The sequence below is a fragment of the Nerophis lumbriciformis genome, linkage group LG01 (assembly GCF_033978685.3).
Source record: "Nerophis lumbriciformis linkage group LG01, RoL_Nlum_v2.1, whole genome shotgun sequence".
Taxonomy (NCBI): Eukaryota; Metazoa; Chordata; class Actinopteri; order Syngnathiformes; family Syngnathidae; genus Nerophis; species Nerophis lumbriciformis.
In genome coordinates this window covers 32,592,282-32,614,834 of record NC_084548.2, presented here as the reverse complement: position 1 = coordinate 32,614,834, position 22,553 = coordinate 32,592,282, and the positions used below count along the sequence as shown (strand labels likewise).

At 45.1% G+C, this 22,553-nt stretch overlaps 1 protein-coding gene across 3 annotated transcripts in view; it reads left to right on the top strand.

The window, feature by feature from the left end:
- LOC133618896 (neuron navigator 1-like) overlaps positions 1–22,553 on the top strand; it is a 113,891-nt gene that overhangs the window by 1,495 nt on the left and 89,843 nt on the right. The window lies entirely within an intron of this gene.

Genomic DNA, 22,553 nt, shown 5'->3' with positions numbered 1-22,553 from the left:
ACAAAAGAATAGCTATCATCACAAAGGACAGAAACTGAAATATGTTGTATGTCGTTGTCAGTCACACAGTTTACTTCTCTGGCCCAGCTTTTCTAAAGAGTCAACATTGTTTTGTGATTGATGTATTAGCTAGCATTGAAGCAATTTTTGTCATTTGACCCACTAGCACAGTGAGCTACATACCTTCGACTTTGTCTCTCATCATTCACAGCCCCTGGTTTACACATTGTTCTCTCTTGGAGCAATGGTGTATATTACCAGTGTGTACGAATTAGCCATTCATGATTAAAGACAATGTGCTTGAGACGGGTAGGTCGCGTGTTTTCAGTCAGTAAATACAACAGCTACATATTTCAGTCTCTAGTCACAGTGGGCGACATATTTATTTCCTCACATGCCTTCCCTCCCACCTCTCCTTCATGTCAATTCATCTCCAGACCACTGGCAGACGGTCACCAACTACCCACCACCCCCAATCTTGCCCCTTTACCTCCCCCTGTTATGTTACGGACAGCAACATTTGCGTGGAGAGACAGAGAACGTAAGTGGGTGGTGGTAGAACGGGAAGGTATTTAAAATGTAAAGACACACAAATCGTGGTTAGGGCCTTGCATGGCAGCACCCACCATCAGTGTATGAATGTGTGTGTGAATGGGTGAATGTGGAAAGTGTCAAAGCGCCTTGAGTACCTTGAAGGTAGAAAAGCGCTATACAAGTATAATCCATTTACAAATGTGCACACGTAGTGGCATGCATTGCCGGCCACCCAAACCCCAGTTTATTCACAAACTCATTTTGCCAAGAGTAAGGAAAATAGCAATATAGAAGATTATTAAACTGTACATTATCTTCTCCAATGTCATCAAATTATTTTGCGGTCCCGTACTATCCTTTGCTGCCATCCCTCCTCGCACCATCACAGCCCTGAACCCCAGCTTGTGAAACCCTTCTCCTGCATTACAACAGAAGTGTGTTGTGCGAGTTTTACCTTGCTCCTTACACAGTCCTTGTTTGGATATTGCCAATTAAACCTATGGATGGCAACAAGGTATAGGGAGAGGAGGAAATAAGGCAGTTGGTAAATAGTGGGAAGTTAGAAAATGCTTTTTCGGAAACAGATATATACTACAGTTGTATTTTGTTTATTGCGGTTCATTTGGATCCGACATGACTGCAATATAATGATTTCCGCGAGGTTGGATTATTTCATAGTTAGAGCATTAAAAAACGGTTAATGACCTTTTTTAAATAAGGTTTTGACATTATTAGAACCCTCTAAACATGAAATAACACCCGTATAGTCACCTTTACACTTGTATCACCAAATATAGTAGCTTTGAGTGGGTTCTATTGTACATTTTAGTAATTACCCGCAGCCCGGAGGATCCTCCAAGCGTCATTGCTATGGCCGTCGCTCGGCCGCTACAACACGGCCACAATGTAAAATACTTCATGACATTCTGGCTAATTCCTCTGAGTTTATGCCTGTGTTAAAACCACGGGCATAAATTATTCTGCAAGAACGTGCTCCATTTGACAGTTGTAACTACGATCATTAGCTGTGATGTTAGCAGATGTTAGCTTTGCGTGTCTGCACTGTCATTTCACATCAGTCACATCAGATCTGTGTTATTGATGTCAAAGATGAAGTTCATTAAAAGAGTTAATCTCCGCTTTAATCGGACAGTTGCTGATAACTGATAGTTTGTATCAGTCTCAGGTGGTCCCCCAAGTGTTGTGCTGAATGTCCAATGCTTCTTCCAGCTGTTGTTCGACATTATTCGCATTCACACCAATTTGGAGATGTGTTATTGATGAAAGAGGAGTTAAAGATTAAGTGCATTAAAAAATTGTTCTGCCAAAAGTTAACTTTAGATTGTTGCAGGGAAGATAGAGTAGCAACAAGATTAGTTGTTGTTCACAGTGTAACCCTTAACACAAAAATGGAACTCAATTGGGTGAATATTTTAATAAGCTCGCCACAGCATAATTAGTAAACAATAAGATGAATACTGCACTCTAATACATATAATACACAAACAAAACTTAATTTAAGCCGAAAAACATGAAGAATATGCTAACAAAAAAGGTTTAAAAAAAAAAAAGTGAAAAAAAATCAACAATCTGGTGAAGCCACAGGATTTGAAACCTTATGTAGCAAAGGACAACTGTATACTCTGAAATTATACCATAAAGTGACCTAAAGACTTACGTACTGTAGTACAATAAAAGTGACCCAGATCTGCCTATAGAAATAGACAACAATATGAGTATTTTGGTATGACAATATCGGTACAACAGCCTGCACACTACCGTATTTTCCGCACTATAAGGCGCACCGGATTATTAGCCGCACCTTCAATGAATGGCATATTTCATAACTTTGTCCACCAATAAGCCGCCCCGGACTATAAGCCGCGCCTACGCTGCGCTAAAGGGAATGTCAAAAAAACAGTCAGATAGGTCAGTCAAACTTTAATAATATATTAAAAACCAGCGTTCTAACAACTCTGTTCACTCCCAAAATGTACGCAAATGTGCAATCACAAACATAGTAAAATTCAAAATAGTGCAGAGCAATAGCAACATAATGTTGCTCGAACGTTAATGTCACAACACACAAAATAAACATAGCGCTTACTTTCTGAAGTTATTCTTCATTCGTAAATCCTTCGTCTTCGGTGTCCGAAGTGAAAAGTTGGGCAAATTTACGATCCACTGGCAGATGTTGGCGTCGTCTGGCGCTGCCTCCTCGTCTTAGTGAAGGTGTGTTCGCCTTCTGTCCTCCATTGTTCCCACGCAGTTAGCAGTCTAGCTTCGAATGCCCCGTTGACACCAATATCTAGCGGCTGGAGGTCTTTTGTCAATCCACCCGGAATGACGGCGAGTATTGAATTAAGCGCGTAAGCGTGTCTCTCAATGTGCTGTTATGAGCTAGCAAATATAACAACTACACTACCCAGCATGCAACGATAGTTACGAGCATGCGCGGTAGCCCTGAGAAGCGTTGTTGTATGCTGGGAGTTCGAATGTGGTTATGAGCACGCTGTGAGAAAACGTTGAGAACTCAGTTAACACGCCTCGTCTGCATTATTTATAATTAGACAGACAACACACTTAATAGGAGCCATTTTGGGGTCTTTACATAAACACACAAATGGAAATGAAACGTCACATATCCCAGCATGCACCGCGCGCTTCTTCTACGGGGAAAAAAGATGGCGGCTGTTTACCGTAGTTGCGAGACCTAAACTTTATGAAAATGAATCTTAATATTTATCCATATATAAAGCGCACCGGGTTATAAGGCGCACTGTCAGCTTTTGAGAACATTTGTGGTTTTTAGGTGCGCCTTATAGTGCGGAAAATACGGTAGTTTGGCACTTGAAGCACAGCAGGTGCTTTGGTTGGGTGTGTGAAGGCTAATTGTAACTTCCCCTGCAGATTGCAGCCATTTGCACATCTTTTATCAAATCCCCATTTCCATTGGGACACGCAGCTAATTGGTTTCAGCTCCACATGCTCTGTCATATAGGAGGATAGATTATACAGTGCTTCACCTGGCAGTTCCTCATCCCCCATCCTATTTTCTTGCTTTCCTGCTATGAAATTGATCTTTCTTTTGCTGTGTCGCATCAGTCTAAATCTTTAACTTTAATTTGACTATAGCCTTTTAGCCATGTCCTGTTTGCTACTGACATTGGATTTGGTTGCTCTGTTTTGCACTCATCTAATGTGACAGCTCCCAACATGCACTGTGACAATGTCTGTTCCAGATAAGCCGTTCGCAATAAACCAAATGTCTTGTTGTGGTCAGAAAAATGCCAGTTTCTAGCCCTATCGTGTATCTTTAAAGGAAGACAAACATTTACTTGTGTCCACCATTTCTTCCAGCAATACAGTACTTTAATGTGTACTTTGGAAAAGCAGCAAATTAGTTTCAAAGACCAAAACAGGCGCAGGATGTGTAATCGATTAATTAATTGTCGGTTGGTTTATGCAGTTCCTGCCTCTCATGCATGGACTATATGGACAAAGTAAAGTTTGTCTACATAGTGTGGGTGGTCTAATGTTATGAAAGTCTGGAAATGCACCTTATTTTTGGTCCCCTTTTCCCCCTTCACATAAACACACTAGAGCTTCATTATAAAGTAAATACTAGTATCAGGTTTTCTTAATAGGAAATACAGTTCAACTAATAAGAGATTAAGAGATTTGTGTTAATTGGATGCAGATAATTATTAGATTTGTGCTTAATGGACAACAGTCTTGGAGTGCTAATCCTTACAGATGCAGAATGAACACAAAATATCAATTTAACAAGTATCTAAGTTTTACATACTCTATATAGTTGTGGCTAATGCATATTTTAACCAATTATCATTTATCCTATCTAAAAAATTGTATGATTAACAGCATGTATAGAATACTGGTCCTGACCAATCAATGGAATCATTTGAACCTCAGATGTTTTCCTTTAATGACACCCTCTGGTCCCATCCTGCACCTATAATGAGGTGTGTGTGAGAGGGTAAGTCCCCTAAAGCGATGGCCTTTCTCAGCATGGGGCCACTGTGGGTTACAGAGGATCCGTTCTAAGACTCAGCAAGTACTTGGATTAGTCTTAGCATAAAGATAATGAAAAGATTCAGCCTCCATTGCACTAATCACAGATCTATGATCCTGAAAAGGCCATCAAATATAAAGTGAATTACAGATTAAATCCTAAAGGACATCTGTTTGGATGAAGATTTGGGTTTTACTTTATGAAGACGTATCACAAAAGAAGATACTCCAGGTTTTGGTCAAAAGATTAGAAGTGTGTAATTTCACTGTTGGCTGAGCCAATGACAAGAATCAGGGGACTGTGCACACTTGCTGATCACAAATGCTCAGCAGACCCTTGTAAAAGACAATGGAGTGACACACAAATTTCCCGAAAGGTCACTGTGAATACCAATCTGCTTGTTATTTCACAATAGCAACGTGTGTGTGTGTGCGTGTGTGTGTGGGCATGTTTGTGCACGTGATGGTCTCTCCAGCATCCTTGGCAGCTGCCTGGAGAACAAAAAAACGCTTCAGAGATGTAGTTAAAAGAAGATACGGTACACACGCCTGGTAAAGGCGACAGAAAGAAATTACACACTTTAGCCGTGTGCCACTACATTTCATATCCTCTTTGGTTCCTTCTTATTTGGTATTTTTCTTGCATGTACTCAGTCCCTTTAATACATTCACAGTGTTCAGTGTGCCATTTAAAGCCAGTTGCATGGGCTTTGCTGTTGAAAGTTATCGTCTTACCGACGAGGTAACGACATGACAAATAAATACAAACACCCAAGGAGCTTTCAACATAAAGCATTTCAGTCCTTCCTATTCCTCTTCAAAATGCTCAACTCTGATAGAAGTTGATGGCAGGCAGCATTCTGTCATCGCTCAGAAAGCAGAGAAGATATTTATGGTACAAATGTTTGAGGTAGATGTTTTTAGCATAACAGGGATTATATCATGCAGTGCGTTAATAGATGACAATGGGGCCCATACACAATATGAATGCTGCATAATTATACAAGTCCTTCCAGTGGTTGGTTATGTGTGTGTTTACAATGCATTGTGGTGAGTCTCCAAGGACTTAATGTTGGAGCCATTGCATTAGTGCTGTCTGCTTCCTGCCATCCTTCTCTAAAATTATATTAGTGCACTTCTTGTTTTTGTCTCATCAGCTCTTGAACAACACACACACACACACACGCACACACACGTATGTATGTATACAGACATGCTGAATAACAAAAACGGTAAGATAGTTTGTCACTTAACACTGTTATTTATATTGTATTAATGTCCCTGGAATGTTCATGCACTAAATTACATGTATTGCGTTTTATTTGAAAGTAACTCTGAAATTCACAGCAGCACCTCCGCAAAATATTATGACATTACATCCCATAAAGTGATACTGTCCTAACTCTATGTACAGTGCATCCGGAAAGTATTCACAGCGCTTCACTATTTCCACATTTTGTTATGAAACAGCCTAATTTCCAAATGCAATAAATCACTTGTCCTCAGAATTCTACACACAATAACCCATAATGACCATGTGAAAATGTTTTTTTATTTTGCAGATTTATCAAAAATTTAAAAAAATAAAACAATCACATGTACATAAGGATTCACAGCCTTCGCTCGAATACTTTGTTGATGCACCTTTGGCAGCAATTACAGCCTCAAGTCTTTTTTAATATGATGTCGCAAGCTTGACACACTTATCTTTGGGCGGTTTTGCTTATTCCTCTTTGCAGCACCTCTCAAGTTCTATCAGGTTGGATGGGAAGCATTGTTTTTCACCCAAGATGTCTCTGTACATTGCTGCATTCATCATGATCACTCTGTCAAAGCTACAGCACTCCGCTGTGGAGAGACGAGAACCTTCCAGAAAGACAACCATCTCTCAGGTCTCATCAGACCTGTATGGTATAGTGGCCAGATGGAAGACAAGTCTGCACAGACCATGAGAAACATAATTCTGTAGTCTGATTAACTATTTAGCATGAATGCCAGGCATCATGTTTGAAGGAAACCAGGCACCGTTTATCACCAGGCCAATACCATCCCTACAATGAAGCATGGTAGTGGCAGCATCATGCTGGGGGGATGTTTTTCAGCAGCAGGAAGAGAGAGACTATTCAGGAGACTCGTCAGGATAGAGGGAAAGATGAATGCACCAATGTAAAGAGACATCCTGAATAAAAAGCATCGCATCCAATCCAATCTGATAGAGCTTGAGAGGTGCTGCAAAGAGGAATGGGCAGTATTGCCCAAAGAAATGTGTGCCAAGCTTGTGGCATTGTGTTCAAAAAAACTTGAGGTTGCATTTGCTGCCAAAGGTGCATCAACCACGTATTGAGCAAAAGGCTGTGAATACTTACGTACATGTGACCTTTTGAAATGTTTTATTAAAATAGCAAAATGTTTTAAAGAAAAAGAAAACATTCACATGGTCATTATGGGGTATTTATTGTCTGCTAAATTTTACGGACAAAAATCAATGTATGTCATTTTGAAATATGGCTGTACCTTCACAAAATGTGGAAAAAGTGAAGCGCTGTGAATACTTTCCGGAGGCACTGTAAAGTCCTGTATTCTTGCACCTTTTCATTCATAGGCACTTTAGTGATACTGTATTGTTGCAATCTGATATAATGCAAATATGTGATGTGTAAAACGGTGTGCGTGATCAAAGGCATAGATGAGAGTAATGTAGGCTACATTGTGATGAATTCTTAGTATTCACTATTGACGTTGTTCTATTTGTGTACTTTTTCTATTATGGCTCTCAGATGAAAGTGTTCATTGTGGCAAGATTCTTGGTCAGCTGTGTCACACTGCATCTTGTGATGATACTGTGTTTATGATGTCAATGATGTGTGAGTAGTCAGAGATTATAGATATCACCTCTTGATTAGCAAGAGATCAAGTAAATACAAAGTAAGATTCAGTTGTTAGTGGGATTACACACAATATTCAAATATGAGCGTTACGGAGGGTTGGCGTTTGGGCCAATAAAGAATCAACTACAGTGTGGTGAGGATCTGGATAAAGGTTTAGATACAGGATTTAATTGTTACAGTTTGAGTTATTATTGCATCAGTAATGGTACTACATTCACGATTAAAATGTTGATGAAGTCTTGAAAAGGTTTCTTCTCAGGTATTATGTCATTGAAGAAAGTTTCGTTTAAGATTAGTTTTAACAGCTGGTGGCTGTGGCATCTGAATGCTACAATATAAAACATGATACACTGCTACAGGCATCTGTAAAATTTAAGTTAACAATGCTAAATCTACTAAAGCTTTTACATGTATCAAAACGCCTGCAAACTTGATAGCGCACGCAAAGCTGATCTACTAAGCCTATGCACAGAGGATTGTGTCCCTTAGATGAAAAAATAGAGAGCGCCATTCATTTAGCGTGTCTGTCTTCATGTATATGCAGAGTATATGCTGATTATCTGAACACCCACAATAGTAGGAGGATAAATACTACCACTGAGCACACGCAGTGTGATTTATCAAGACTAGAACTGTTCTGCGGCCGCTGTTTTGCATCTATATTTAGCACGTCTGTAATGCGCGTGCAAACTGGTACAGCATGGATGGCCTTACTGCGGTCAGAAAGGAAGATTGCTGCAATATGACAGACGATGGAGAAAGACACTTTTCTGTCATCATGTCTGCAATCAACATATTTCTGTCAGAAATAAAAAATATTGGACATATTATCTGTCCAGCAATTCCATCGTTGAGCTAATGATGACCTAGAGGTGACCTATTATGTAAAACTAACTTTTCTTATCGATTGTTAATTGTTTTTGTGTATTTGAGATCTACATAAGTCCCAAGCATTTGAAATCAAACCATGGAGGCGTGGCAGAGATATTTTTTAAACAATCTTGCCTTCTTTTATTCTTTTTCCAAACGAGCCGTTTGGAATTTGCTCAATTTGTGACGTTTTTCCATTGGTAATGTCAGCAAATACTTCTATATATGATTAAGTTTTACTCAAAGAGTTTTGCGTGAGTCGGTCATTGTAGTCCAGTTTTATCCGAACTATGGCCCGTAGGCAAAATACGGTCTGCCAGGGTCTTTAATTTGATCTGCGAGTTCAATAAGCACTTTGGTGGTGTTTTCATATTATACATGCTAATAGCCAGCGGTCTGATGGCTGTTGATGTGATGCTATCTTGTGGCCATTGAGCGTAACGAAAGTCAGCAACCATTCATTATACTATCACGTAAGTTCAGCACAGCTATTAATTATATGTAACACTCCAAACAACCTTCCCTCGTCATGGTGCAGAAAAAAATTGCAAACAGCACAAAAAGGTGCAGAAAAAAATTGCAAACAGCACAAAAAGTTCACAAACATAGTCAAAGACAACACAACCTGCTCCTTTTGTAGATATTTAAAAAAACGTCCTATCACCGTAAAAAAAAAAATCCATATTACACTTATTTGAATCTAGGGATGATGGAGAAATGCAAAACACTCTCTCCACACTTATCCATGTTTGACGCCTTTTAGCTCGTTGATATCTTTGATTGATTACAAATCTTTAACAAGGTCATCACGCAAGTAAACAAGGTGAGTTGCACTTTCATATACTTGCAGTCGGCTTTCGGCCCCCGGCCAAAAATTTTTAAGCCCATTGCGGCCCCCCAGTCAAATAGTTTGGAAACCCCTGTTGTAGTCAATAAGTTTCTTATTTTTCTCTATCCTCCTGTTGTGGGGAAGACTGGCTCATACATGCACATGCATCTCCCGCTGTCGCAATTTCTAATACAAAATAGCATATAGATTGAATTTATATCTGTCAGTAGATTTGATATGAAACCGCTAAAAACTACAACATGGATGAAGGGGAGAAGACGCAGTCGAAGTCTAGCCACATAAATATGACCGCCTACAAAACGGCTCATACTCTTCTCGATCAGAAAGCGGCTTGAAGATGGTCTTTAAAACATAATCTGTTATTTTTTGACTAAAGAACCACCATTGCATGTTATTGTAACAAGACGCAAGCACCAGACGAAGTAGATAGAACACAGGCTTTTATTGGCAGCGTTGCAAGTTGCAAACAGGCACACAAAACCCTATCACGGGCTATTGTTTTCGGTTATAATCCACATCGCTCTAGCCATTAATCTCTTGACTCCTCATTCCACACATACGTCACTCCCGAAGCTCCAAACACAAACACTTTACATAAACAAAACGGTACTACATGAACAGAATGACATAACCCTACAGGTCATTGAACTGCCACCCCCAACAATAAGTTCCTCGTCCTTGGCGGAACAACACAGTCTCTGAGGTGGGGAGGCAGCCTGCGCTGTCTCCTTGACCTCCTAGGCTGCATGGAAAAGGCAACAGTCTCTGTGGTGAGTCAGTTTGTTCCATGGAAGACGGAGGGGAAACATTGAATGGGGGGGTTTGTTCCCGCTCTTCTGGGAAGGTGGAAAGGGTGCGTCCTCTCTATGGTGCCAGTTTGTGTCTGTGGAGGACAACTTTACTACCCCTGTAGAATACTTCCCCATTCCTCTCTAGCACCCTGAAGGGTCTCTCCCAGCTGCTGTCCAGCTTAGGACACCGCCCCTTTTTTCTCTTTGGACTGTAGATTCACACAAGTTCTCTCGCTTGGAAGTGTCTCCTTTTTGTGGTAGCATCAAAGTTCTGCTTTTGACGTGACCCGGCATTTGGCAGCTAGTCTCTAGTGAAGGTGTCTGTGGATTCCATCCGGTCCTGCAGCTTCTGTGCATATTACGGGCCAGTTGGAACAGTTGGAGTATCTGGTGGTCTACCGAAGGCGACTTCTGCAGGGGTGTACCGGGTGGAGTCCTAAACGGCCAATCTATAGCCCATGAGGACCACTGGAATGTGGGTGTGCAAGTCCCACTGGTGTTCTGCGGTCAAGATAGCTAGTTGTTGTGCCAGCGTCCGGTTAACCCTTTCCATCAGGTCGTCACTCTGGGGACATGCATTCCCAGGTGGTGACACACTTTGGACTCCAAACTACGGCCCTGGTGGCTGTCCCAAACCAGCTGTACATCCCTTCCATTAAGGCATCTGCTGCGGTATCTTGGTCTGGGACAGCATATGCATCTGGCAATTTTGTAAAATAGTCCATGGCCACTAAGACGTAACGGTTACCTTTGTCTGTGTAGGAATGGGTCCCATGACATCAACAGCGACTCTCTCCATTGGCACACCTGCTTGCTGTTGCTGCAGTGGTGTGAAGAACAGGCATCGCAGCTGCGGCAAATGTCCTCTCTGTCTCTGCGCTGCTGTCCTCAATAATACTCTTGTCGCAAGCAGCAAATTAACTTAGAGACACCAAAGTGGCCTGTGCCAGTGCCGTCACGACATGCTGCCTTTACTATAAAATATGTACTATATGTTTTAATTTAAATGAAGCGTGTCAAACTTGACCCACAGTCCCCTTGTAAAGATGGAGAGCTCTGTGATTTCACCAAAGGTGGCCTCTGCCCCTGCTTCTCTGCATTGTGTTATTGCTGTGTCCACCACTCCACTGCATTTACAGCCTGGATCATTCTACAGGGGAGCTGTGCTGCACTGTCCAACTGTGTGAGCTCTCTTTCCCGCTCCTCCCTCTTCTCACAGAAGCACACGGCTGGCGTAGAGTGCATCCGTGTTGCTGTGGTGTGCACCATCCCTGTGCTCCACAGTGAAATTGAAGGACTGGAACTCTTCCAGCCACCCAGCCAACTGGCCCTCAGGCTCCTTGAATGATATTAGCCACTGCAATGCAGCATGGTCAGTCCGGATGGTGAATGGTGTGCCACACAGGTAATACCTGAAGGGCCTTGCAGCCATCACCACGGCTAGTTCTCACCTTGTGACACAATAGCACCGTTCACTCCTACTCAGGATACAGCTGAAATACGCCACTACTCTTTCGCATTCCGGCCCTTTTTGTGACAGCACTGCTCCCAGCTCGATGTTGTTGACATCCGTGTCCAAAATAAAGGGCGGTTCTGGGTTGTGGGGGGCCGGGTGTCAGTATCGGGGATTCTGTCAGCGCTCTCCTGAGGTTATCAAATGCCTGTTGACATTCCTCGTTCCAGTTGAGAGTCCCAATCTTTCCGCAACTGGTTGAAGAGGGGTGCCACAACAGAAGAAAATCCTCTCACAAACCTCCTGTAATACGAGGCCTGATCCAGGAAGCTCTTCGGCTGAGTCTGGTCTGTAGATGTGGACCAGCTCTTGACATAACTGATCTTTTCTTCAAGCATGCTGATGCTCTCATGGCCTAATTTATGCCCCTAATACTTCACTTCTCTCCTCATAAAGCGGCACTTCTCAGGGTGGTGCTTCAGGCCTGCAGTCGCCACTCTCCGCAGCACTTCCTGCAGTGCATCCAGGCTGGCTTCAAATAAACTTCCATGTATTAACTGGTCATTGAGGTCGACCAAGCACTTTTGAAGAGGGACCCCAACTAGCAAACTGTCCATCAACCTCTGAAAAGTGGCAGAGGAATTACACAGGCTGAAGCTCGTTACTTTAAACTGCCACAGTCCTCCAATAGTGCAGAAGGAAGTCTTTCGATTGGACTCGGGAAAGATTGGGACCTGTCAGTACCCACCTCTGAGGTCAAGTGAAGAAAACCATGCAGACCCTGCCACCAAGTCCAGGGACTCATCAATCCTGGGAAGGGGGGACGAATCCTTTCTGGTAACTTTGTTCAGTGGTCTGTAGTCGACGCAAAAACGTATCCTCGAGCTGTTCTTTTTATGCACCATCACCACAGCAGAGGCCCACGGGCTATAAGAGGGCTCTATTATGCCGTCCTTCAGCATCTCGTCCAACTCCCTGTCAGCAACCTCTTGGCGAGCAAGGGGAAGACGACGCGGAAGCACCTTAATGGACTGAGCCTCCCCAGTTACTATAGTGTGTTGCACCAAGTGAGTCAAGCCCACTTCCCTTTCTTCAAGGGCAAACATGTCCTTAAATTCCAAAAGCAACTGCTATAGTCTCTCCTGCTGGTGGTGACTCAGACCCTGAGAGTTTTTTACCCAGATGTTGTTTCTTGCAGAAGCCCACTTCTCCCTGTCCGTCTGGCATTCCACCAGCAGTCCTGATGGTGCCTCCACAATGCTGGCTGCCACTGCAGTAGATGTCAAACACATTCTGGGGGGTGACAGATGCAGTCCCCTACTTTCCCCCACCCCCGAGAGGAACGGGGAACTCTTGTTGCCCAGGTCCAGAATGGCCCCAATAAGTCTTACGAAGTCAAGCCCGATGATGCAGGCTTCTTGCACATCATCCCCCCATGCAGTAAAAGGCACCACTTGGCCACCCACCACAAACTGGAAAAGCGCTTTCCCTCTCATGGGTACCAGCGCACCAGTCATAGTTCTCAGCTGCACCACCGTAACCTCCAGTAGAGCTACTGCAGGAACAACATCAAGCCTCAACAGCATCGCGTTGGACCCCCTGTCCAGGAGGTCTACGCACTTCTTGCCTGCCACTGACACCGAAACGTGGCAAAAGTTACCAACATGGGTCCAGCCCACTGCAAAGGGAAGTGATGTGTGGGTGCTTGTCACATGGGCCCGCGTGCTCCCACCTACTTTGGCCCGCGGCCGTTTCCCTGCACCACTGTGAGTCTGGGGCACTGTCTCAGGAGGTGTCCTGTTTCATCACATCCCCAGCAGCTTCCTGGAGGACGACACCATGTGCGGATGCTCCTTGGGCCCGCTGACTGCAGGGCGACAGCTTGGGTCACGAGCAGCATCTACTCTGACTGTTCTGGCCAATCACTGGTTGTTGCTAGCCCTCTCACCGCTGGGGACTCATCACTTTTCCAAGAGTCTTCGCTAAGAATTTCCCTCTTAATTGTTAGCTCCAGAGCCTCACTGGGTGTGGGTGGCTGTGCAAACGGGGTATGGATGTGTAGCGCTTTGGGACTGAGAGATAGCAAAGGGCTGCAGAGGCACTAAATGTCATGTGCTAGCACGCATGCATTCACCTGGCTGTCTGCTCATGTTATGGAATTCAGAGCGCAGAATCACAGGTTGGTTGTATCGCCCAAACCTCCTCTGTACCACTACCCCTAAAGAGTCATAGTCTCCTCTGTCTTCATGGCTCAGCAGGAGCAGACCTACAGCAGCCTCGTCAGACAAGCAAAGAGCTAACTGCAGCGCCCTCTGCCCATAGCTCCATCCAGCTGCTTCAGCTAAGGGTTCAAATTGAGCTTTGAAGACCTCCCATACAGATTTGCAATGGACTTTGGATGTCTTGATGTTCACTGGGGCTTCGTTGACATGGACGCAGCCATATTTGTTTACATCAGGTGACGGCGACGTCATCCCAGCGCCGCCTCGGCTATCGTCATGGCACCGTTCCAAAGCCGGCAAAAATCCCGCCTCTACTGCTATCTGCCGCGTAGCCTCCATTAGCTGGCTTCTTGGCGACCGAATAGCAGTCCCTTCCACCGCCTCATCCTTCACCTTGACAGTCGTCATAGCGCAAGCAGCAAACCCTTCTCAGCCGTTAGCAATACTAGTCTTTAGCTCCTGGCGTCGGTTCGTATTTAAGTTACCTTTCTTACACCATTGTAAGACTCTGTAGCCGGAACCCAGGATTTCATTGGCAGTGTTGCAAGTTGCAAAAAGGCACACAAAACCTTAACACGGGCTACTGTTTTTGGTCACTCTCGTAATTCCTCTTGAAACTTAAAAAAAACTTGAAACTCTTAAACATACGCCACATCCCGTGCGTCGCTCCCACGCTACAAACACAAACACATTACATAAACAGTACAGTAAAACATGAACAGAATAACATAACCCTAAGGCTCATTAAATTATGTGGACCACAAGGAAGTGTTTTAAATGTAGAAAATAAATCATAATATGACCGTTTTAAGAGCTGATTTAGAGACAAACCAACACCAAAATAGTGTTCCTGTTTAATTTCACCTTTATGATAAAACTTCTTAGTGCAGCATCGCAGTTTTTGCCAGTGTTATGGTAAAAAACACCAATTTCTGGAGTACACATTTGGCATTCTGTTGTCTAGATTGTGATTATTTATCACAGAAAGGGTGGTGCAGTTTTTAGGTGTGTGTTACATGTCAGCAACATTGCAAAACGAGGCCGGTTGGAGAGCATGATGGCCTACAGTAAACGTGGCGGGAAAGAGTATTTCCATGGCGACAGCCAGTATAGTACATTCAAAAACCAAATTTAAATAGGGCAACACGTATTGAGAATTGTAGATCACCTGCAACACGGCCACTAATAGTACACACAATTTTCTACATTGCACACGCTTTTTAGCATGTGTCCGGTGTCGGAGCTGCAGCCCTTCTGGCGCTGCTCCAGCCATCCCTTGCACCTCAAGGGGGTTAAGTGGTGGCAAAGGTGTGGAGTGACTGCCTTCACCTTGCCAAGAGAGAAGAAAAGTTTCTCAAATGTTCTACTCTTTAATTCTAAGAGAAGGAGTCTTACTGACTTTTAAGAAGATAGGGCAGAGGTTAAGGAGATGTGGCATTTGTATTTATGTTTTGGGCCAACATGTAGTGCCAGGTCTAGGCTTGAAGGATTAAATACAGTACATTTGTAGGTCTTATCTTAGTACCGAACTCATCCAGCATTCAGTGCTTTTCAGCTGTCAGTGTGTTTATAAGTATTTTTGCCAAAGGACATTTGGCATGCTGCATTTTTATCCGTGTAAGAGGCTCTCTGGGAATAACCAATACCGTGAGGTGGGTTGATTTGGTCTGAAATTTACTTTGACTCTCTTCATTGGTCCCCTCAAAAGGAAAAAACTATTTTTCATGATCAGGTCAAAAATGTGAAATGTTAATTAAATAGTTTTGCACATTTATACGAGGGCTCAACCATCATTTGGCACGGTGTTATCCCCCTGAATGTAACTTTAACAGCATGCTTACTTTATCTCATTCAACAAAACAAAGCTCTTATCCCCCTCTTTCTCATCCACCAATATTACATGAGGTTCGGCAAATGGATTTAAGTGCTGTGAGCTACCCCTTTCTAAAAATGACTGCATTTCAGTCTACTTTTCTCAGACATGTGCACTGGCGCTAATGGTTTTGTCATGGGAAGTTAACTGTTCTGAAACGCTTCACACAGAGGCAACATTGTGATGTAGTCACAGAGTCCATGTGATGCTCCAAGGCTGTGATAGCTTACGCCATACGGGTGAATATGTTTGTGTGTGGTGTGACTGTGTGTGTGTGTGTGTGTGTGTGTGTGTGTGTGTGTGCGTGTGTGTGTGTGTGTGTGTGTGTGTGTGTGTGTGTGTATGTGTGTGTGTGTGTGTGCAAGTAAGTGGATGCTATTTGGTTGGTTGCATTCTTGCATGTTTGTCCAGATGTGCGGAACTGGCGGCATGTTGCAAACTGAGGTCACCAGAGACCGAGAGATGTGACGCTAGGGTGGTGCGATGATGAAAAGTTAGTGGTGCAGCAAATGGAAGTATTTCTTTAAAATATCATCAACAGAAGAAGGTAGTTCAAATGCTCACCTGTAGTTCAGTCATTTTCATGCAACGTTTACCAGGATTTGGGATGTTATTGGCCCCACAAAAAACATATAAAACAAATAAAACTTCCTCCTTTTGAACGCTATGCTCTACAGCAGTGGCTCTCAAACTTTTTGCACCAAGTACTACCTCAGAAAACACTTGGCTATCCAAGTATCATCGTAATGACAAACATTAAAATACAGAAGCATAGCAGGCATACATATTCATTAAAAACAAGGCAAAGATTGTAGTTAACAAGTATATTTAATATTTTTTACCACTATAACTGTCACAGCTCAGTATAACACAGTTTGAGAGGAACCCAAGGATGCAGACAAAAGGTGAGTTGAACAGTTCTTTACTGAAGTATTATACTCACAAAAAGGCGCTCCTTACTGGAGGGAACAAAAGGCGACGGTGCAAAAAGGAGAACTCAAAATGGGCACCGTGGATAAAACAAAAACTATTATATAAAAATAGAACAAACTTGGGTCGGAGTTGCAAGACGTGCTACCACCGACGTAGACACCAAGCTGGATGGCACCGGGAGTGGCCAGAAGGACAAGCTGCAAGAAACTAGAAGCATGGAAGCCATCAGAAGTGGAGAGCCGAGGAGTGGAATCACCAAGTGCCATCCAGCTGCCAAGGTGCTGCTTAAATCGCATCAGGGTAAATTGGGAGCAGCTGTGCACGTCTCACAACTCCGCCCACAATGGGAACACAGGAACTCTAAGGGGAAGGAGAAATGAAGTAAAGGTCAACAAGGTCAACTGCACCAACAAAAGGAAAACTTAATACAAACCACAAGGTGGCAGCAGGTGGTAACAGTATCCCCCCCTTTAATCAACGGACGCCACCTGGCGGACCTCCTGGTTTTTCAGGAAATCTGTGATAAAAATCTGTAATTAGCGTTTTATCAATGATAAGGGAACGAGAGATCCAGGAACGATCCTCTGGGGGGTAACCCTTCCAGTCGATCAGAAACTGCACCCCCCTGCCTCGCCTTCTGGCGTCCAGGATGGTGTTGACTATGAAGGCCGGATGACCCTCCACCTGCAGAGGCGCTGGGGGAGACACTGATGGAGGGCTAAGGTCGCTCGACTCGACGGGTTTCAGGCGGGAGACATGGTAGACTGGGTATGACTTAAAAGACTTAGGTACCTTGAGTCGAGCTGTGACGGGGGTAATCATCCGCTTCACCTCGTATGGTCCAATAAATCTCGGTGCCAGTTTCTTCGACTCTCCTGGCAGTGTGATATCTCGGGATGATAGCCAAACCTTTTGGCCGGGTTTGTAGTCAGGGGCTGGTCTGCGATGACGATTAGCCATGGTTTGGTTTCGTCTGGCAGTGCGAGATAGGGCGTCACGGGTATCACGCCACACGCGGTGCACCCGGCGCAGGAATGCAGTCACAGAAGGGACTGCAGACTCTACTTCCTGAGAGGAAAATATAGGAGGTTGGAACCCATGCACCACTTGAAAAGGGGACCGGCCAGTAGAAGAGCAAATGAAAGTGTTACGGGCATACTCCACCCAAGGGAGATAGGTGGACCACAATGCTGGATGTTGGTGACAAACACATCTCAAGGCCGCCCCCAAGTCCTGGTTGGCTCTTTCAGATTGTCCATTAGATTGCGGGTGGTATCCTGATGACATACTAACGGTGGCCCCCAACAGGTTGCAGAATGATCTCCATGTAGCAGATGAAAATTGAGGACCTCTGTCTGACACCACATCCATGGGGATCCCGTGAAGACGAACCACATGGGTGACCAGAAGTTTGGCGGTTTCCAGGGAGGAGGGAAGTCTACGGAGGGGGACAAAGTGTGTGAATTTAGAGAATCTGTCTACAATGGTGAGGACGACAGAAAACCCCCTGGAGATGGGTAGACCAGTGACAAAGTCCAGAGCAATGTGCGACCATGGACGAGAGGGGATGGGAAGGGGCTGCAGCAACCCCGCAGGAGCCTGATGGGAAGCCTTGCTCCTGGCGCAGACAGGGCATGCAGCCACAAATTTCTTCGTGTCAGTGTGGATGGTTGGCCACCAGAAGCGCTGAGTGAGTAGGAACTCAGTACGTGTGGCACCTGGGTGGCAGGCAATCTTGGAGGTGTGAGCCCAAGACAAGACTTCTGGACGGAGGGTTCTCGGCACAAAAAGGCGACCAGGGGGGCAGCCAACAGGAGATGGGGAGTTCTTCATAGCCTCCGACACACGCCTCTCAACCTCCCACCGTAATGCGCCAAGGATCCGGGACTGGGGAAGGATGGTCTCTGGGGGAGTGTCTTCTGTTGGGGGAGAGAACATCCTCGACAAGGCATCAGGTTTACCATTGAATGACCCTGGGCGAAAAGTGATACAGAAGTCAAACCTTGTGAGGAATAGGGCCCACCGAGCCTGGCGGGGATTGAGGCGTTGAGCAGAGCGGAGGTAGGCTAGGTTACGATGATCCGTATAAATGATGATAGGATGTTTAGCACCCTCCAGCCAGTGCCTCCATTCTTGTAGGGCCGGTACCACTGCCAGAAGCTCTCGGTTCCCAATATCATAGTTCGTCTCTGCAGGTGAAAGGCGTTTGGAAAAGAAGGCGCAGGGGTGCAGCCTCCGATCGGCACTGGAATGCTGGGACAGCACAGCCCCGACACCGGTGTCAGATGCGTCCACCTCAACAAAAAATGGGAGATCATGATTACAGTGAATTAATACAGGAGCAGAGGTAAAAAGAGATTTAAGGCGTCGAAAAGCCTGGTCAGCCTCTGAGGACCACACAAAAGGAACTTTAGAGGACTTTAATCTATTTAAAGGCTGCGCTACTTTACTAAAGTCTCTAATAAAACGTCGGTAAAAGTTTGCGAACCCTAGAAACCGCTGCAACAGCTTCCTGGGTGACGGCGTAGGCCAGTCTACCACAGCTTGGACCTTAGCTGGGTCTGGCTTAACCTGCCCCCTCTCTACAATCAGCCCCAGAAACGACACTGTGGGAGAATGAAACATGCATTTTTGCGGTTTAACAAATAATCGGTTTTCTAAAAGTCTCTGCAAGACCAGACGGACATGCTGATGGTGTACTTCAATGGAGCGTGAAAAGATAAGTATGTCGTCCAAGTACACTACTACGAAACGACCTATCATGTCGCGGAGAACATCATTGATCAAACACTGAAAAACACCGGGAGCATTTGTGAGGCCGAACGGCATGACGCAATACTCAAAGTGGCCTAGAGGAGTGTTAAAAGCGGTCTTCCATTCATCGCCCTGACGGATGCGCACAAGGTGATACGCGTTACGTAGATCTAATTTGGTAAATACTACCGCCCCATGCAGAGGCGCAAACGAAGACTCCAGTAGTGGAAGGGGGTATTTATTCTTAACAGTGATCTTGTTTAGGGCTCGGTAGTCTATACAGGGTCGCAACCCTCCATCCTTCTTCTTAACGAAAAAAAAACCAGCCGCCACAGGAGCGGAAGAGGGACGAATGTGTCCGGCGGCGAGTGAAGAGGAGATGTATTCCTCCATAGCATGCTGTTCGGGACGCGAAATATTGTATAGTCGTGAAGAAGGTAGCGGGGACCCTGGAAGGAGGTCAATGGCACAGTCATATGGGCGGTGGGGGGGTAGCGACGTAGCCAGGTCTTTACAAAACACATCACTAAGCGAATGATATTCTTCAGGAATCAGTGAAAGATCAGAGGGTTGAGGACTAGGAAGAGTAACAGGCTTAGTAGGAGACGAAGCAGAGCGCAAACAGTGACTATGACAAAAAATACTCCAATTACTAATCTTTAGTGTGGTCCAATCTATGCTAGGACTGTGACGTTGCAACCAAGGAAGGCCAAGAACTACGGGTGCTGAACGAGAAGGCATTATCAAAAAACTAACCCTCTCACTGTGATTTCCCGAAATAAGGAGGGATGTGGTGTGTGTTTGATGCGTAATATTAGCCAGGTGACGCCCGTCAAGTGAGCTAACAGTCTTAATGCGCTCCACACACACAGTAGGAATCTTTAACAACTCAACAAGCCCTTTGTCAATAATGTTCTCATCTGCCCCTGAGTCAATTAGTGCCGTAATAGGGCACGAGTCCCCCCCCCCCATGACAGAGTACCTTCCACTTGGAGTCTTCCCACCAGCGGAGAAGATGCAGATGTTCCGGCCGGGACAGGCGGCGAAGGTGGTCCTCTTGGCCGAGGAAGATCTCCGGTGGAAGCAGGACGGCCCCTAGTAGGGCGCGCAGGACAGCGAACGACGACGTGGTCCGCAGCTCCACAGTACAGGCATAACCGCAACCTCAGCCGACGAATCCTCTCTGCTGATGACAGGCGGCTGCCACCCAGCTGCATGGGTATCGCCTCCTCTAGCCCCTTCTCCGGGGCACTGCCGTCAGAAGGCGGAAGCGACCCTCCCTGAGGCTTGGACGGAAAATGTGGAGACCTGGTAGGTGACTGCCATCTGGTGGACGGAGGATCCCTCCCCTTCTGAGCGTGTCGCTCTCGTAGGCGGTTGTCCAATCGGATGGAGAGTGAAATGAGCTCCTCTAGGGTCTGGGTTTCGTCACGGGCAGCCAGCTCGTCTTGGATGCGGGGGCTAAGGCTAGCCAGGTATATTCCCCGCAATGCTCTCTCCCCCCAGCCACTCTCCGCTGCCAGGATCCTGAAGGAGATTGAGTGGTCGGCTGTAGAGGAGGACCCCTGGCGAGTAGCGAGGAGGCGACTGCCTGCCTCTCGTTCCCTCACAGGGTGATCAAAAACGCTGCGCAGCTCAGCAGAAAACAGAGGTAGACTGGAACGAAGTTCTGGTTTGCTCTCACATATCTCCATAGCCCAGCGTGCTGCTCTTCCAGCCAGTAGACTGAGTATATATGCCACACGGGCGGAGTCTGTTGAGTACGAGTGAGGCTGCTGTGCAAATACTAAGGAGCATTGGTATAAAAAAAGTCTGCATTGTCCAAAGTCCCCCTCATACCTGGGTGGGTGTGGTATGCTGGGTTCTCGGGTAGAAAAACCCGATGTCGAGGCGTCGGAGGAACCAGAGTTTCCAGCTGCAGGTTGAGTTACCTCCGAGCCCAGGAGCGGGTGAGGGACAAACATGCGGGTGTGCATTTCTTGCACTAGTGTTGCCAGGTTAGCCAAACTCTGTTCATGATGGCTTATTTGCTGACCATGAGCCCTGAGAGCCCGTCGAACAGGATCTTCGTCTGCGGGTTCCATTATGACTTGGTGATTCTGTCACAGCTCAGTATAACACAGTTTGAGAGGAACCCAAGGATGCAGACAAAAGGTGAGTTGAACAGTTCTTTACTGAAGTATTATACTCACAAAAAGGCGCTCCTTACTGGAGGGAACAAAAGGCGACGGTGCAAAAAGGAGAACTCAAAATGGGCACCGTGGATAAAACAAAAACTATTATATAAAAATAGAACAAACTTGGGTCGGAGTTGCAAGACGTGCTACCACCGACGTAGACACCAAGCTGGATGGCACCGGGAGTGGCCAGAAGGACAAGCTGCAAGAAACTAGAAGCATGGAAGCCATCAGAAGTGGAGAGCCGAGGAGTGGAATCACCAAGTGCCATCCAGCTGCCAAGGTGCTGCTTAAATCGCATCAGGGTAAATTGGGAGCAGCTGTGCACGTCTCACAACTCCGCCCACAATGGGAACACAGGAACTCTAAGGGGAAGGAGAAATGAAGTAAAGGTCAACAAGGTCAACTGCACCAACAAAAGGAAAACTTAATACAAACCACAAGGTGGCAGCAGGTGGTGACAATAACATACTGTATCAGAGCAATTGATTTATGATCTTCCCTGCCCCACTGTCCAGAAACATATGATTTAAGACTCGCCCTTAAATCAGAATGTCAGTGGGGATTCATTGTCAATTATTTTGATTGCAGACATAGTGAAAGACAGATATCCAATCATGGAAGGTTAAGTGACCATCTTGCATTCAAGCTAAACAATAACACATTCATTGACAGAATGATGCGATTAATATGGTCTTCAAAATTAACATAATTATACAAATGTATTGTTCTGGATTATTTTAGTTTAGTTTTTTGACTGACACAATTACTAAGCGGATTGCAAAAAATGCAGATGGATGAATTATAACAAGGACACAGGCTTTACAAAAGTTTTTTAAATAAATCGCATATGAAGATCTGCGATGAGGTGGCGACTTGTCCAGGGTGTACCCCGCCTTCCGCCCGATTGTAGCTGAGATAGGCTCCCAAAGGGAATAAGCGGTAGAAAATGGATGGATGGCATATGAAGATGCATTGTACACAATGTTACCTCTAATTTTTCATGTGTGTGAGCAAACGCACAAACTCCCTGAGCATTCAGTGGAGCACATGTGAGCAACATCAGACGTGCACACTGTGGCCACACCAGCGTCACACCTGTCCCAAACCTGACATTATAACAATTTACATGTTTTATTAAAATAATTTTCTGATATAAGTGATTTTGCCCCCTTA